This window comes from Calonectris borealis, chromosome 9 (assembly GCF_964195595.1).
Source record: "Calonectris borealis chromosome 9, bCalBor7.hap1.2, whole genome shotgun sequence".
NCBI classification, from domain to species: Eukaryota; Metazoa; Chordata; class Aves; order Procellariiformes; family Procellariidae; genus Calonectris; species Calonectris borealis.
The window spans coordinates 8,009,403-8,027,085 of NC_134320.1; the positions used below are offsets into that span (position 1 = coordinate 8,009,403).

The 17,683-nt window shown below is 41.8% G+C and overlaps 1 long non-coding RNA gene across 1 annotated transcript; it reads right to left on the reverse strand.

The window, feature by feature from the left end:
• Positions 1-13,572: 13,572 nt before the first annotated feature.
• On the reverse strand, positions 13,573-17,293 carry LOC142085564 (uncharacterized). Its single transcript, XR_012674764.1, has 4 exons — positions 16,458-17,293; positions 14,553-14,767; positions 14,239-14,304; positions 13,573-13,938 (listed from the first exon to the last, which is right to left on the reverse strand). It is a non-coding gene; the product is annotated as an uncharacterized LOC142085564 (long non-coding RNA).
• Between the last annotated feature and the right edge of the window lie 390 nt (positions 17,294-17,683).

Here is a 17,683-nt window from a genome sequence, read left to right on the forward strand (position 1 = left end):
GCGCTGAGGCGGACGGCACCTGCCGGCCGCGCCTCCCGCCGGGGAAGCGCCCTGTGTGGGGAGCGTCGCCGCCCGCCCCCCCGCGCGGCTCCCGCCCCTTCCCCCGAGACGATGTGAGGGGACGCGACAGCGGAGGCAGAAAATCGCCGGGGAAGTAAGAGCCGGAGGGGGCCGCCCGTGAGGGGCGGCGGTGCCGGGGGCGGTGGCAAACGCCCTGAGGGGCGGCGGGGGCCCCTTCAGCGAGGCGCCGCCGGGCAGGCGGGACGGGCTGCCCCCTCCTCACCCCCGGGGCAGCGCTGGTCTGCCCCGGCGGCCGCCGCGAAGCCGCCTGAAGCGAGAGAGACGCGGAGCCCCCGCAGCCGCCGCCCCGCCGCCGCCGCATCCCGGGCCGCGGCCGCCCGGGCAGGGAACGCCCCCAGGCTGCGGGAAGGGCCCCCCGGCGGTCACCGCGGCTTCACGCCCCTTCCAGTCAGGGAGGAGTTACTCACCGCCGCGGGCAGCGCCGTCCGCGGCCGCCTGACACCGACGCCCGCCGGGCACGGCCGGGGCCCGCCGGGCCGGGCTCCCCTCACCTCGGCGGGCTCACGGCCGCGGCGGAGCGCGCTCCCCCGGGTCCTAGCGCCTCCCGCGGGGCGAGGGGGTCCCGCCCGGGGGCACGGCCCCGGCCCGGGTGGTGCCCGCGGCAGAAGAGGCGCCTTCTGGGGGCGGCAGTTCCCGCCCGGCCGCAGGTGCTTCGCGTTACCCGGCATGAGGGGCCTCCCGCCCGCGGCCGGGCGACGCTGCCGCGGGCAGGCTGCCAGGGGACGCGGTCCTTCAGAAACCCGCGGTACCGAATTCATTGAACTCCCCTCGGGAATCAGTTTGGGAAGCGGAGATGACAGGGTGGAGCATGTTAATGCTCACCAGCTCTTCCTTCAGAGCTGTCACGGCTGAACACGTCGAGACAGGCACCACTTAATCCCAAATAAGCATTTTCCTCTCGGATCGTGCACAGATTTTTCAGCTTCTCTGTATTTCCCCTGCTTGGTAAAGTTTCCCTTTCTATGAAATAGGGAATAGCATAAGGTGACACTTAAAAAGTTTACAAACTTTTTTTTAAAGTCTGTAAAGTTTTTAATTATGGACCATAGAGAGTTTTACTGAATAATTTGGTGTAGATCAACATGAAAAGGCATTCCTGTCGTACACAGAAGCGGAAGGGGCACAGGTATTGGAACAGATACCTACAAGGGCATCTTGTAGGAAGTTAAGCTTGTAAATCTAAATTATGAACATCTGTCCACCTCAAAACTTATCCTCTCAGGTGTAAGAAAAAAATCAAGTAATATACAAATCAAAAAGTTACCCAAATATCACTAAGGAAATGTGATGCACACTGAAGGGAAGTAGATGCGGGTTACGTACCTTTATATACTTCTGTTATGAAGCTGCGCAAGTTATTCCTGATTTTTGAATAAACACTCAGAGCTTGCATTCTAAACTGTTATAAAGATGTTCTGTTTTCAAAAGTGCAAGGAGTCCGTGCACAGGCGTGTGCATCGATGCACGCCTGCCCACAGACACCTCGTGAGAGCTGTATGCTATTTGGCAGCGTAAAGATGAGGTGTGGGGCTATGCCCGTCATCCAGCCTTCCTGCTAAGGCAACGGAGAGGAAGAAGGACCTTGAGAGGGCAATTCGTCCCACCTTGTGCAGACACCGTGGGTCTCTGCTTTACCTGCATGGGAAAGCCGGACAACTGTCCTACGTTAGATAGGTATCTTTTCGATAGGTAATGCTTAGTGAAATTAACCCATTCTTTATACGCTGAAGCATGGAGATCCACAGTTAAAATATCCAAGCCACTTCACCCCAGCTCTGTAGTGACATTTGATGCTTGAAGTTTGGGTTTTGATTTTATTTCTCCTGGATAATGAATTGTGTGAGGATAGAAGTGGGTTGTGTGCATTCCAAATTAGGCACAATAAAACCACTGCATATTACCATGGAAGTTATATCTTTTACACACAAACTACTTTGTTGATTTACAATTTTTGAGATTTTTAGTGTTTCTGTATCCTACCTCAATAAATCCTGGCTAATTTGGCATTATAGATCTAATGATACTGTTCTGGAAAGTGGGAATGAGTTACATCCAATCACTTTTATTAGAACATTATAAAAATCACCCAAAATAGCTTTTCTACATATAAATAATGTGCTTTTAACTTTGAAAATGCTGTCATGCTTCATACCAGGACTACAGTGGGGGGAAGGGGGGAATTGATGTTTGGAAAGTGTGAATATATCTGTTTTTTCAAATGGTAATAAATTATTCTAATTCTGATGAATCATGACATACCAGAACCTAAGAATTTCACTGATCAAAGGCTGAATATTCCTGTCCTGAATGTCACCTGTCTGAAGGGGAAACTCTGTATTTGGACTAAAAAAAAAAAAAAACAAAAAACCTCATTTATTTTTATTAACATGTAATGATGGCTTGAAACTTTCACTAGTCTGAAATGCTAATGATACTGTACTAGAAGTGGCCCAGAGGGCAGTGAGTAGCCTAAGTGGCAAAGTATTCACAAAAAAGGCAAATAATATTGATCTTTGCCTTTTTTTTTTTTTAAATCTTCTTAGCATTTAAAAGAACCAAAATATTCCGATTCCTGATGAATTTTACATAGTGCAAGTTAGGAAGCAGGATACATTTCTTAACAAGCCACTTTATAGGGGAGTTAAGACAGGAAATTTACTCTTAATTTCATGTTAAGAAATATCATGGGGATGCCATAAATTTAAAAACCAAGCACTGCATATCCAATTCAGATTAGTACACAATACACATATGGTTACAGAATTTAAAAGTTTACAGTTCTGTATTAAAGTCAATCAACTTTAAGAGGTATTTTAGTTGCCACTCATGACAAAACGTATTTTAAACAGAACTCAACTTGGTTAGCGGAGCCTTGTCTAGCCTAGATATTCATTTAAAGAGCTAACTCATAGCTAATAGTTGTTACAGTTTCCTTTCACTAGCAGCTGTATGGAAGTATCCTCTCAAAAATTACAGTTTCATGATGTTATGAAATCCACACCAAATAACCATTCCTCCAAGCTGACTTATTACATGGCTCACAGTGGCAGAAACCAGCAGAACTCCTGTGACCCCTTGTCCCACAACCTGGCACCGGGGAATCTCACGCTGCGGCAAGTATAATGGCACCAGTGGATAACTTGCATGCAGAGAACAAATCTGAAAGCCCTATGTATACATCGGTGTGTATGTGTGTGTACGTGCACATTACGTGCACACAGAGCGAGTTCTGTAACACTCTTGACAAGCCCAGCTGCAGATCGCTGTACGTGGCTTGCGTGACCGGGAGGGGAGACGCACGATGCGTCAGTACAGAGGCACACAAGGCACCTGCAGGCAGAGCTGTATTTACCGGCTACGTTCAGTAAATAACAGAGGAAAACATCGGGAAGAGTCCACTGGCTCAGCCAGCTCCAACCTCTGCATTCAGCGGCAGCCACCGCGCAGAGGCTGAGTCTGAGGGATTTTCAAAACTGTTTCAAGGATGCGCACTAGGCACCCTACCAGGCCGCACGCCATAAAACAGCCAAGCGCTTCAGAAGAAATACTATATAAAAGGCTGCCCAAGAAGATGAAAAGCCTTCATGTGCCACAACCGAGAGTAAGAAGAATCAAGAGCATCTCACTGGTAAGAGGAAAATACCCCGGTGATCTTGGAAAGGACAACAGAGAACAGAAATGAAGCCAGTAATAACAAACCCTTCCGTTGTTACCAAGGATGCATGCCAGTTTATTTTCATGCTTGCTCTAACTTCTACAGTTACTCAATGCGTTTCTCAGAGCAAATTAACATTCTTTGTTCTTCAACACAGATTTGCAGTTTAGTGATACACAGAGGAGGCTCATCTGCAGGAAAGTCTTGTTACTTATGGGGCTTGCCTGTTATTTAATAATAATTATGACACCGTTCACTGACAATAATAAAATAAAAGTTTATAAAAAGATTATAAAAAGCAACCATGTATACCTGCATTAGGAAACAGAAGCCCTCAAATACCACGAATGAATAAATATATGCATAATTTTGCCTGTTATTGAAAGAATAATTAGGCGTATTAGCATAAGAGTAATCATCAAAAATAATATAGTTAGCACGTCAAAAAAGTTATAAAAGCTCTGTGTGATTAATAGCATAATTGATATGCTTTGTAAGAAAATTTATTTTTGAGAATAAAAGAGATCTGTATATTTTCTGCATAGGCAAAATGCATTTCGCCCTTCATTAACCTAAGCTTACCAGGAGAGGAAACAGATTTGGGGGAGGAAGAGTAACAAAATCTTGCAAACTGAAAATGAATAGAAATAATAGCCTTGCAATCACAATAATAATTTTCTTCAAAAAGAGTGTAATAACCTGTTTAATTTCCCAATTCTAGAAAATGCTCATGTCACTGTAGTTTCTGCACATAATAAAAAAAAATACAATTGTTAAGTTTAGCACAATATTCCATTGCCACAATAAAGATACAATAAAGACTTTTTCTTGAACCTGAGCAAGGTTTTATTAGTAACAAACTTTAATCTTTAAAGTACTGATAAGCCTTCTTGCAAATCATACCACTGTTTGTTACTGATTTTGCATAATAAATCTATTACAACTTCTCCATTACTCACTTAGTAAATAGAAAAGGTATTGGGAGACCAGATCATCCCCAGTAGCACATGCTTTTTGTCCAAGATATTAAAAGCTGTAGAGAGCCTTCTGAAGTCAACTTTGATGACGTTACTGATCCATTTGTCTTGATATATATTTACATGATCATCACTAAAAATCAAAGTTTATGCATATGACTAATGTAAGAGAGAAAAACTTGAAATCTGCTTCCAGTCAAAGTAACATTATTGCAGATGACACTGCAATATTTTAATGTATGATTCTTAGAAAAGCTAAATATTTGTTTTCCAACACTAGAACCTACTTCCTGCAGTGCTTCTTTAAAGCCTTTTAACAAAATTAAAGATGTGGCAAAAAAGTAGGAAAAAAGCCTCCTATAAAGTATTGTTTTTTACAAATCTCTGACAGCTTAAGTTTTCGCGCATTTTAACTGAGGAAGGAAATAATTCACATTCCTACAGTTTTCATCTGTGCTTTCCAGATGGCCATATATATTCACAGTCAGTAAATCCTACTGGAAAAAAGCTATGTGCCACTTACCACAATGCATATGACTTATAAACATACATTAACACATTTCTTCTACTGCCATCTATTTTATTACTACTATTAAGAGCAGGTAGAGGTGCCTCGTGTTAAGGTTTTCAAATACTTCTTTTATGACGTACTATTTTTTCACTTGAGTATAACTTACTAAATTTCTAAGAGAGGGGGCCAGAGTTGTAAATCCTTAGGAGACTTAGGAACCTAGGTAAAAATCGAACACCCAGTGAATTCAAAGGAATAGGTTTTTAATTTTCAACTGCATAGCTCCAACCTCATTCTCTGTGTCACGTCTAACCTTGAAGAGGTAAGTTCTGTTCGGTGCCAAGTTTTCTGTTTGGTGCCAAACAAATTTTAATTTACTGCCAAATCATATACTCTCTCTTGTCACGAGCAGTTAGCTTTTTCACAAAATGTATATCAAGCTGAAATGAGAAAATAAACCTTAGTCAATGAGCACCTGCATGAACAAATGACGTTTTATCACTATGCTATCTTTTTTTGATTTAGCAATTACCTTGTGATTACACAGATCTCACCTTGCAGTTCTTGACTTGCACACAATCGCTGTGTATTCCTACATAACATCCAAGAAAAGGCAGTCTTCCGCATAGTTTGCCAAAACCAATAAATTACTAGTGTTAGTTCCGCAGTGGGGAGAATTCGTGCATTGTTGTTTGAATGGATTAATCTTCCAGCTATCACAAATGTCCTCGAAAATCCAGGACTGTATAGTATAATCCAGTGTATTCAATAGGGATGTTTTCTAAAGAATGTTGACTTCAGCAGAGGGGTTCAAGTCAGATTTTAAAAAGACAGTTAATCCACCAGTTTATATTCTTCCTATTATTTGTCTTTATTTTGTGCTAATTTCCTACTCATGCTGTCTTTGAATACAAATACAAAATGAACCTTAATGTCAAAACCATGAATACAAATCAGAATATGAAATGTCAGGACCTATAAGGGTTCCTATTATGCCTGTATGCTAGTGGAGATAATTTCGGTGTTGCTGAACACGCAAATATTTTAAACGAATTTGGAAATGAAGGGGGGACAGCTTGCAATGGTAAATCGCCTATTAAAAGCTCAGCCTCTCTCTGACACTGCTGCATTTTACCGACGGGTAAGAACGATCCTGCCCTTTCAAGTCCGCCACGGTGCGGCTCTGCCAATTGAGATTGCCATGAGATAGGTACACCCTGAGTTGTCAGTGAGCAATCATTAAAAACGTTGTGAAATAATTTAATGAAATGTTTAATGAAGATGCAAATGTCAGCCAGGAAGATAACTTATATTTCATTTGCTGGTTTAAGTAAAAGAATAAATTACTGAAAATAGAGGTAGGAGTCAGCCACCTGTAAATTCACTTAGAAAGGAGAGAGTAGGAGATGAAAATGTTCTGTTCGCTACCTCCTCATAGGATATAATGCCCAGGGCTCCTCACCTGCAGCCAAATCTCTTCCTTTATCTAAGACAACGTCTATGTCCTGGCTGTGTATGGAGAACGGTTCAGCTGCTCCTGTGTTCTTCCACAGAGAACATTTTGTGGGTTCAGAGGTCTCCCAGGAGTGAAGCTGCAAGACACGTAGGCTAGGGAGTGAGGAGGCTGAGGGCTTGACAAACGCATACCTTACACCGACCCTGTAGGACAATTTTGGGCTTGGCTGCATTTGTATCAGAAGAGGTTTCTAAGGAGAGTTTGAATGTCCTTCAACCACACCACAGGTAAGGGGGACCTAACAGTGGCTACCAGTAAACCCCCGCTGGATTTAATCACGCTAGCCTAGCACAAACTGCAAACCTATGCACACCCATGAATGCCATCTGCAGATGCCAGTACACTGCAGCCTGGACAGCTGTTGGCTAGCTTAACTTAACCCTCTTCGGCTTTTTTGCTGTATGGATTTTCCCTTTATCTGTCTGAGGCCTGAGATGACTTTGGGGCTGTTGATGGAGGCAGGACCAACGAGTTCATCCACTCCAACCCTCTGAGAAATTAAGAGAATGCAAGATATGTAATTTGCTCCTTCTGATATTACATGGTCTTCATTCAGCCAAAATGACCTTTTTCTTTTTTTTTTAGTGAGGAAACACTGAAGGCAGAGTTAGACTCCGCCTGGATGGAGTAACACAACAGGCAGAGGGCTCATGTTGAGATGTTTCACTAGGCAATTTGAAACAGATCCTGTCATGGAGAATGATTTAATTATCTTGATGTCATTATGTAACACAATCATAAATGAAGCCAAATCTGAAAATAGCAAAGTAATATTGTTCAGATATGGAACAATCAGGTATAAACTGAAGATGAGTTTCCAAACAGCTTGTAAACCAGATTGTCTGAAGGCAAGTAAAGTCTGTGTGGTAACCATCACTGGATCATAACAAAATGGCCTAAGCCCTGAGAATTTGGGATATATGATTTCACTTGTTAATTGTTTTTCCCACAAGGTAGTTCATGTCTAATTGGAGTAAACTGGACATTAATATTGATGGATAGCAATTAGGTGACTATGTAACACTTTGCAATTTTTCAATTCACATCAGAAACAACTGAGCCTTCTAATTCAACAGGTGTATTTTCTTCTTTCTCTCCTTTCTTGACCTATATTTTTTTTTTCCCCAAGCCCAGTGCTTGCCATATAAATAGTCAAGAGTAAATATGGCAACATGAATTTTAGAGCAGTCTGAATCAGGGGAATAGTTGTAATTGGCATTTAGATATGCTTCAACTGCTGAGGAAAAGATGGATTATTGCCATGAATAAACAGCATCCAAACTCCAACGCAACATCCCAGTGTTAATGTAATAAGCAGAAATTTAGCTTGTCACACTCATATTTGTTATGCTCTCGACTTCCAGCAGTAAGCCCAGCTTTCGAAGCAAAAGCAAGCCCAGCTGAAATATATTAGCTGTCTTTTGTACAACTAAGAAAAGCAGAACTACTAATCAAAGTTGAAACATGTAACTTTGAACCGACTTTGTGTCGTGAAATAATACCGGCAATCAGAATTTACAAATAAGCTATTGAAATAATGTTCCTTCAAATGATGAAAATATATTGTTTGTATGAGATGGAAGTTATGGGAAGAGGAATATATAATTAGAAAAAACAGTGGAGCAGAACAGAATAGTCTACTGACAAATCTGTAGGCTGGGAAGTACCCACCAGAGAAACTTTTGGATTGTGGAGCAGTAACACCAACAGAATCTCTGCAGCACAATTGCCTATTCGCAAGAAACAAGATTAAGAAAATTAATTTGCTTAAATGCATAGTTAATAAAATACCTGATGCCTCTAGTGAAATCTTCAGAGTAACAGAATCAGCTAACTTCCATTTTCCTCTGGTAAGGAGAATCATTCAGATAATAAACATTAACTTAAAATTAAGATAAAATAAGTAAGATAACAGTACATATTTTGAATAGCTTGTGAATGACTCAATATTTAAAATTAACATTAAAAATAGAATGCTTAACTATTAATTACACTTTCTTGTCCATCCTACAACATTGTAGCCATATGATTTCAACAGCTTGGACCAGTACAGGTAGCTATGTGCAACAGAGGGCATCCATGTTCAGTGCTTCACGGTGAGGTGTCATGCTCAAATTATGTTTATTTTTAGAAAATTAGATTCCAATTATAAAATTTCATCCAAAGCTTGGCTTGTAAAACCTTGTAACATAATGCAACTTTTTATTAGTTCTAAAAAATACCTCCTGTGAAAAGTGCTGAACTTTAAACACAATGGAGGGAATTTACTGGACTCCAACGCCTTCCAAACCTTTTCACTTCAGGTATTTCAAAATACAGTTTAAATATCTACATTTACTTTTCAAGTGAAATCCACTCCTGGATCATTCCTATATAGCAAGCTAAGTCCACAAAAAGATGAAGATGTGAGGAATATTTTAACTGTTACCTAAACTTATGTTACAACTTTACCAGTTTCTGGCAAACTTTTGAAAAATGCAATAGATGTTCATGGTGGAGGGACAGGCAGTCCAAGTATATTGATGAATAAGTATATAAGTATACGTCTCACCCTCTTTTCAGACCTGAAAGGAATTGTTCCATTATTTTTTTTCCTCTTGCAAGTCAACGGAGAGAACTGAAAAGCTCAAAATTAATTATTTCTTTCCTACTGTGTAAGTGCTAAGCTAGGAAGTACACATCATCCTGAAAAGTAGAGAAACATAATTTAATGATGGTTCTTTGAAGAGAAGTTTCTTAATGAGGAAGTGAGCACAGAAACTGAGCTTCTGCTCGAATTGTGAATGAAAGACTAGATTTCATTTTTATTGTATATCATCTTTACTGATGGCTATCCACAACCAGGTGCTGACTTCAACTTTTCTAATCTCATCACATCAGAAGAAAATAATCACAACCTAGCCATAACTCCTTTTTTTACTCAGCAGTCAGCCATGGAAAAAACCCTGTCATTCATTTCTTCAGTGAAGCTAATAAACCAGAGATTTTTCCTTTCTCATGCAGCACAGATGATCAGAAAGAGACCAACAATAGAGAAAATGCCCTCAGCAAAATGGGCTGGAGAAATTCTATTCCCAACTGCTGACAAACTACACATTAAATGTGTCATTTCATTCCAAAACCCTCCAGTCATAAAGTATTTTTCAGTACTTTATTTGAAAGCTGTTAATTTTTTAAAAAAAAAAAAAGTTAAATGGACCAGGCATACGGAATGATATAAAATTAATGCTGGTTTTTAAATGAGGTTCCGTTAATTTGATAGTTCTCTGTGAATTACTGGGTTTTATCCTGTTTTGAGTTTTGTTTGTTTTTTCCCCCCAAGCTGACCTTTTCTTTTGCAAGCAGCCGAACGTGAGAAGATGCTCCGAATGGCACTTGGTTGCTGTGGTGGCTGTCAGCACAGTGCTAGCTTAATGCAGAAAGCGGTTTCCACATTGCCAGATATTCGAACAGTTCTCCTCTTGCAAATCTTGCCCTTCGGGTTCTGAGGGCAATCCAGGCTGAACTGCCCAACAGCCACAGGCCACAAAGCAACCGACTAAACTCATAAAATCCCTCCATATCTTAATATTAGATGATGTCTGTCTGGAAAAGAAGGAGAAGCTACCTGTGAAAGCAGGAGCCACACTTACATACCTTTTTTATGGTTCCGCAGCCTACTAAGCACCTGTTGGGACCAGATCCTTCACGAGCGATTTTAAAATGTATTACACTGGATATTAACAAGCGCGCAGTACAGGTAATTATCTCTGCTCTGCTTTCAGAAGGTAACTATAGGTTCTGTAGCCGTGCTTTCCCAGGTTATTAATATAAGCAAGATAAAGATGATTACATAGACATCTCTCCTTTCATGCTGAACTCCCCGTTTCATCTCTGTTTTGTTAAAAGCCTTTGATTACACAGAAAAGTAATTATCAAAAGTGTCACAGGCATGCTAAAAATTTCTCAGCACACAATAGATGGGTAGGTAGGTTAATTTGCCTGGTCAAGATCTCGCCTGCTTTTCATCTTGGAGCGCAGAGCTCCCTAATCTGAAACGCATGTTCCCTTCCCTTCCGTGGTAGGTTTCACCTGAAAAATTGTGTCACGGTTGCATTTATAATAAAGACAGGCGTGAAGCTTTCTACATCTTTAATTGGCTCTCCTTCCAAACTCAGTTGGTTAAAACGCACGAGGAAAATCTGAATGTGTCCTGGTCTGCCTTTGGCTGAACAGTACCAGTGCTTTTAGAGCGACGGGAGTTTCACCCCTCAGAGCGGCAGCTCAGCTGCGCTCCTGGACGCGCCTCACGCATCCCTAGTGACTCCCATCGATACTCTGCAAGCAGCCGCATCAAACCCAGCGTTCGTTTTACTCTTTTCCAATACAAACACTCACTGCTAACTTCGTAGCGCATGCCAGACCTACACCAACCAGGGAAACGACATAAGCCCATTGAATTCCTGCATTAAGACGACTGCGTGATGTGTTTGCTTGAACTCCCAATAAACCAAACAAAGCGATTTAGAGCACATCCAACTACAATTCCTGGCAAAAGTATCTGGGATGCAGGGATATAATGCTCAGGGATATAATGCAGGGATATAATGCTCTCAGTTGAGAGACAAGGACAAAACATGATTGTGCTGGGCTGGAAAATTGGAATCCCAAAAACTTTTCTTTCTGGTTTTGTTTGAGAAAAAGAGGTTAAAAAGAGGTATTTGCTCTACCAGATTGCCTAGGTAATTGTCCTTGTCCAATCCCACGTTAAAAATTTATGCAGAAATGTGAGAGTTACTAATTATAAACTGCTGAATAATTAGATTCGAGAAAATGAAACGACTGATGCTTAAGTAGGTTTAACAGGTAGAGTGGACATTCTGAATCATTTGGCTGGTTAAGAATGCATCCGAAGAAGAATAAATCTCAGTTCAAAATATTCAAACACCTTCAAACTATTGCCTGGCAGGGACCCAGCAACACTACGCACTGGATGGTTAACCAGTACATTTTTTTGTGAGTGTGTGAACGAACAACATCTAATTCTCAGTTGCTGATGAAATACTTATTCTTCCTTTAAAACCGGACACAGCACGGGCAGTTGTGAGCAGATACTGTCAAATTCAGAGCTGTTTAAATGGCAGCTGCCATACATACTATTTGAAAAATAACTCGTGAACTTTCATATTACCCCAATGAAATCAGTACTAATATCTCCTTCCTCAGTTCAACAGTGGAAGAGAATGTTGGAACAAACCGATTAACTGTGTTTGGAGGAAAGCAAGGGTGTGGATCCTCACCCTTACTGCCTGAGAGTCAGCTTAGAAAACAACAGAAGCAAGGCTGGTCGCTGATGAAACAGCCAGAAGAGACGCAGAGTATTTGTTTTGTTACTGGGAGGGCTTGCCTGTGGGACTGGTGCACCTTCTGGAAATTGGTTGGTTCCTAGCATCTCTTAGGAAAGCACTGGCCGATACAACCAGAATAGTGAACGCTACAGGTTCCAGTTGTTCCTTTTGGACGCGAAGCGTGCTTCGTGCGTGTGTCACCTGCAGATGCAAAGGGCAAGAGCCCACCTGAGCCCAGAAGGGCAGGCCCTTGGAAAAACATCCTTCACCTGCAGGGGCAAGAATATCCGAAGGAACGAGGTGGCTTGCATCTCTCTGGCACTCGCAATGGGCACGTGCCTCTCTTCAGCGGGGGCGGGGGGTGGGCTTTCAAGTCTACTCCGAGGCTTAACTTCACGCCTCTGAAGTAGGACACCTGACGTGCTCTAGGCTGAACTTGCTTTCAGATTAGATTTCTGCAGTGTACTTTACAAGAGGTGTTGATACCTTCTTGTCAAACGTCACACATGGTGTCAATGGGTCGTTTCTTAGGTCGAGTATTTTTCTGGGAGGAAATTAAATTGATATTCCTTTGTCTACTCTGGCTATCTGCTAAGAATGAAAAAAAGATTAAGGTGTTAATTTTAACCTAAAAACACTAAATGGCCTGAAAGCTACCTACTTCTACTGTTATAACTGAAGATGTCAGCACCTAAGTCCACACACAGAAAATGAGGATGAAAACAGATTTTTCTTAACCATTCACTTTGTCACTTCCTCTTCCATTGATCTAAAATAGTGCTCATTTATAAACTTCCATGCTGCTAAATCTATTTCCTTATTCTGGCCCTCTAGTGAGAGAGCAGAATGATTTAGCATATTTTCTTCAGCTGAATTACTAATTTATACATACGCTGGGCAAAAGGTGGCTACAGGAATAGCATACTTGCAGCAGCAATTCTCAAAGGTGCCAAAGAGGAGCTTGAACTGATCCTTAAAAAAAGGCTTCTGTTAAAGAACGGGTGGGCAAACCAGCTCCAAAGAAATACATACACATAAAGGAAAATGGCTACTCGTTTACATGAGCATATTAAAGAAGGAAAGATTCTGATCCCTACATAAGGGTCCACAAATTCTTGTACATAAACTAAGTTGGAGAAAACAAGCAATTTTCATTGTACCATAAACCTGTTGTGCCTGATTTGTGTTCACTGCTCTGTGTTAGCCAAGATTTTGCCTTACCCAGATATCTATAATCGTTAGAAATATTCCAGGATAAGGCTTTTTCCAGATAAGTGATTTATAGTATTTATATGCTAATTGAGAAAACTGAACGTAAATTTGAATAATAATAAAATTAAATAGCATTTCCACTATTAAACTATTGACTGTGGGCAGCAATTCACTTTTTACTTAGGACTCACCAGATTTTACTTTGGAAATATTAATTTGGTAATTTAAGGACTTATTTTTTTATTACTACAATAAAATATATTAAGCAATATCTATTAAATCGATAATTTAAAAAATCATTTAAACTCTGGTTCTAGATATGTGAAAATTATTCCAAGAAGTAGATTTAGTGTTTTGCTTTGCATTGAGTTTGTAAAAGTAATGTCACAAAGTACTCTTAGAGGGTCAAGTAAAGTCAGGTTTCCAGTCCTCTAGGGAGATTCACTCCCCTAAGCCCTGGTACACGTCAGGAATCACAGAACCTCACGGGAAATAGAAGTGTGACTATATATAAGGAGATACTTGCACAGCAGCGACACAAACAGTCCGAGCTCCAGCGCCTTGCCTGAGCGATGCACTTCAAGGACTCACACGCTTCTGAGTTCGCCACTGTTCCTTCCTCGCTTGTCCCAGCGAGGCCTCCCAGGCCTTAGAGCAACCTGAGAAATGAAGGGAATATCAGCTGAATGCAACCCACCCCCATGCACTCATCCTCATTCTACCAGGCAAATCTGCGCTAATAATGCCAACGGAAACACTCCTGATCACTTTAATAAGGTCAGCATCTCACCCCAACGTCTACTTGCTTTAAGAGCTGTCTGGTGGCAAATTATTTTTTGATATTTCTGGCATTTCTCCTGCTGTTTCTCTTCCAGAACTACTATGCAGTGCCCTGTACTGTTCACTCTACCTGCCTTGTTCCTGCCTTTTGTCAGAGAAACACTCTGGTTTTGCGGTACAGGAGGAGTCTGGGGCTTCACAGTCTCCAGATCTGTAATGAGCAATTCATTCTGGGCACCCTTCTCCTGTAAATGACCAAACAGCTTTAGGATTCAAACATGCATACATTAAGATGTCACTTCACCAAAGTATTCCCTAATATTTACTATTTTGCAAATATTTCTGTCAGTAACTTCACTCCTGTTCAGTGAGGTAGTTAAACACGCATTTATCGTAAACACAGCATAGCCAGGTAGCGCTGAGCCTGCGTCTCAAACCTTTATGAGAGGCCAACACAAAAACAGCCACAGAAAACATCCACCGAGGAGCTTACACGGAACTGTCAGCTGAGGTGCTTGTCCAGCTCTACCAGGCTTCTGCTCTGGTGGAGGTCAGAGGCTCAGGAGCTTGTCCCACGGAGCTCGAGCAGAGGGCAGCAGCCCCGCACGGCCACGGCCGCTCAGCGTTCTCCGAACGCTCCCGGCGGGCAGCTCTCGTTTCGTACCCCATTGGCATCTTGCTACAGAGTCTGCCCAAGACAGGACAGAACTGTAACATAAAAAGAGAAAATATATCAGTGCATGATTTGGGCAAGGAATCATGATGCAAATTCTTAGAGGTCAGAAGCACAGCAAACCTAGAGAAGTGCACAACTTCAGTTAAATTTATAATGCAGATAACAGTGTAGCACAGAAAAATCTGAGCTCACTTTAAACAAGCTATATAAATGGCTTGAGGTCCCTTTAAGCATTTTAAGAAGGTAAGATGCCTTGAAATTAAAGCTCTAAGCATCCACTGGAGGTTCTCCAAACTGCTGTTTCCAGTTTTATCAGGTACAGAAAAAATGTTAATACATGCCAGATGAGAAACACTAGTTAAATCAATCAAGACAGGTCTAAAGCAGACGAATCTATGGTGCCAACTCTCAACTTTCAACTGAAATGGCCCAATGGTCTAGGTCTCCAAAAGGCCTGATGTTCTGTTTCCCCAAAACATCGGGTCTTCAAGTGAGTCCAAAGGATGCCACAGCTGAACCAGACCTCTCTTATCACGGCTTCTCCCCAAAACCCTAGTTAGCAGACTCTCAGACAATACCCGAGCCAGATAAGAAATCCCTCTCATCTATTAAAAAAACGGGTGAGAAGCTTTCTACAGTGTTCCTACCTCTCTATGGCTTGTCAGAGGTGCTGCTTTGTCATGAAACCTGAAGCACTGCTGGACTATTGCATTGCTTGCAACAGGGTCCTGATTATCGTCACTTCTGGGAGCCTTGGAGAACTTAATGGCCTGCCATTCAGTCTCTGCCACTGCCTTGAGCCATTTCTAAACTCTCTGACTGTATGAAATTGTCACATAGTGTCATGCCAGCACTTGGATCTGATTTCCACTTCAGGGAAATATTTTTTATGAGGTAACATGTGACCCAGAAGACATCGGTGTTTCCATTTTCGGGGACAGGTATCTCCCTATGCGGACACTGCCGAGGTGCCTCCTTCTATAATTCCACCACTCTCCTCTTTTGGCGTTACCGGCAGGACTACCGCCGCTGTAATCTCCTTGATTGCCCAGCTTATGCTGGCAAAGACAGGCTAAACAAATAGCAGAATGGTTACCCAAATACAGTTGTTGGGTTTCTTTCCCCCTTACTGTTTCCTTAATCTGGTGTCAGCCACCTGAAATATTGTGGAACTTTGACCAAAAAACCCCAACATTGAGGTATATATAGTAATGACTTGAAAGCCTTGTGCAGAGGGGATAAATACAGTCCCAAGACAAGACAGCAAAAGTTGCAGAGACATAGTACCTGTGGAAGCAAGCAGAAAACCATTTAGGTAGGCTTACTATAAATGTCTTAAAGAGTAACTATTGTTTCAGAATAACTCCAAATTTCCTATCATATTTGCAAATAAAATAAATCACAAAGCTTATGGCTTGCTTCAGGCACTTACATTTTAATAAGTGCCTGGCACACTGCCACGTTTAAATCTCTCTCTCTAAACATGGTTTCTACGTGTAAAGCACACAAAGGTGTATGAGGTTGCTGACTAAGTATTTTGAAAATGTCATCCTTGGTGAATCCTTTAGTGAATATTATCAGTTAAGCGTCTTTATTGTTGTTATAGTAGTTACAAATTTTCTATACATCATTAAACAAAATTCTTCACAGAAGCCAAAGATACATGTTTTTCTGAAGAAATCGGTAAAAGAGAAACTACGGCTGTATCTCTGTAGTACCCACCTGACAACCAGACCAGAGATGAAGCAATAGGCTGAAGTGTCTCCTGACTGCAAGTTTTGAGCAATCACTTCATTAGAAATCTCCAGTTTGGCTAACCACGTATCCTGGCATTCTCTATGAGCAGGCCTGTCCCAGGAGAGGCTCAGCGCTGTCTTGGCAGACCTCAGCAGCAAGGTGATGCCACTAGAAGACATCGCAAGTTATGTGATGGACTTCCACGGGCAGGCACAGCTGTGATTTACCCAATCCACCCACACAAGTGGGTGCAAAGTGCCAGACATAAGCCATAACGTATATCTATGCATCAGCATCTGTCTAAACCATATGGGTGTGAGGCAAGCTGGGGTATAGGCAGGCTCTCTCGGGCTTATCATCAGAAGGCCGTTCCCTTGTGAGCAGCGCATCAAGCAGCTGCCCAGCTGCCCAAATTGGAGTGTACATAAAACCTGCAGTTTTCACGAATACAAAAAAGTCTTGACACAGTTATTTCCCTATTCCTTTCCTCCCTTCGCTATTTACCCCCAAAACATTTAAGAAAGAAATTAAGGTATTAAGTATTATAGATTATATATTTACTAAATAAGCATAATTTAAAAAGAAAGTGCAATCATGAAAACAGCCAACTTCAACTCGACGTACGCACGCTTCCTCCGAGGCAACTTGTAGGGGTTACTCAGCTACTTAGATCGCGTAATTTGGCTCCGTTCATAGAGCTCACTTCTCTAGAGATGGGGGACACATTAAATGCATTTGATCATCAAGTTTTAAGTACATTTCAAAAAATTGGGCAGTGCTCTGAGTGCATCCTAAAAGAAAGCTTCTGGAGCGAAGTAGCTGTTGCTGAACAGCTTTCAGAACACGAAGAATTTGCTGCTTCTGTTTTTTGGGTTCCCAGAGCACAGTACACTGCTTTAGTTCTTGAATAGCAACAAGAGGAAAACCAAAATTATTATATAAAAGCCTGCAGAGTGGATACACATGATCATTAAAGTGTTTAGTTTTTCAAAGTGGGGCTTTTTAAAGATGCCAATTTAAGAAGCTGAACTCTGCAACCTGTTATTGCCGAGAGCACTGAAATGGAACAGGGAGGCACTGACGTGTGAACGGGGAGGCTGCTGAAGGTGACCTTAAGGAAAAGTGGGAAGGACTGAATCACTAAGCAGGAACCTCATTATCGGTGCCTTTCTTTATGCTGTACCAGGCACATTTTCAACAGACTACTGAAC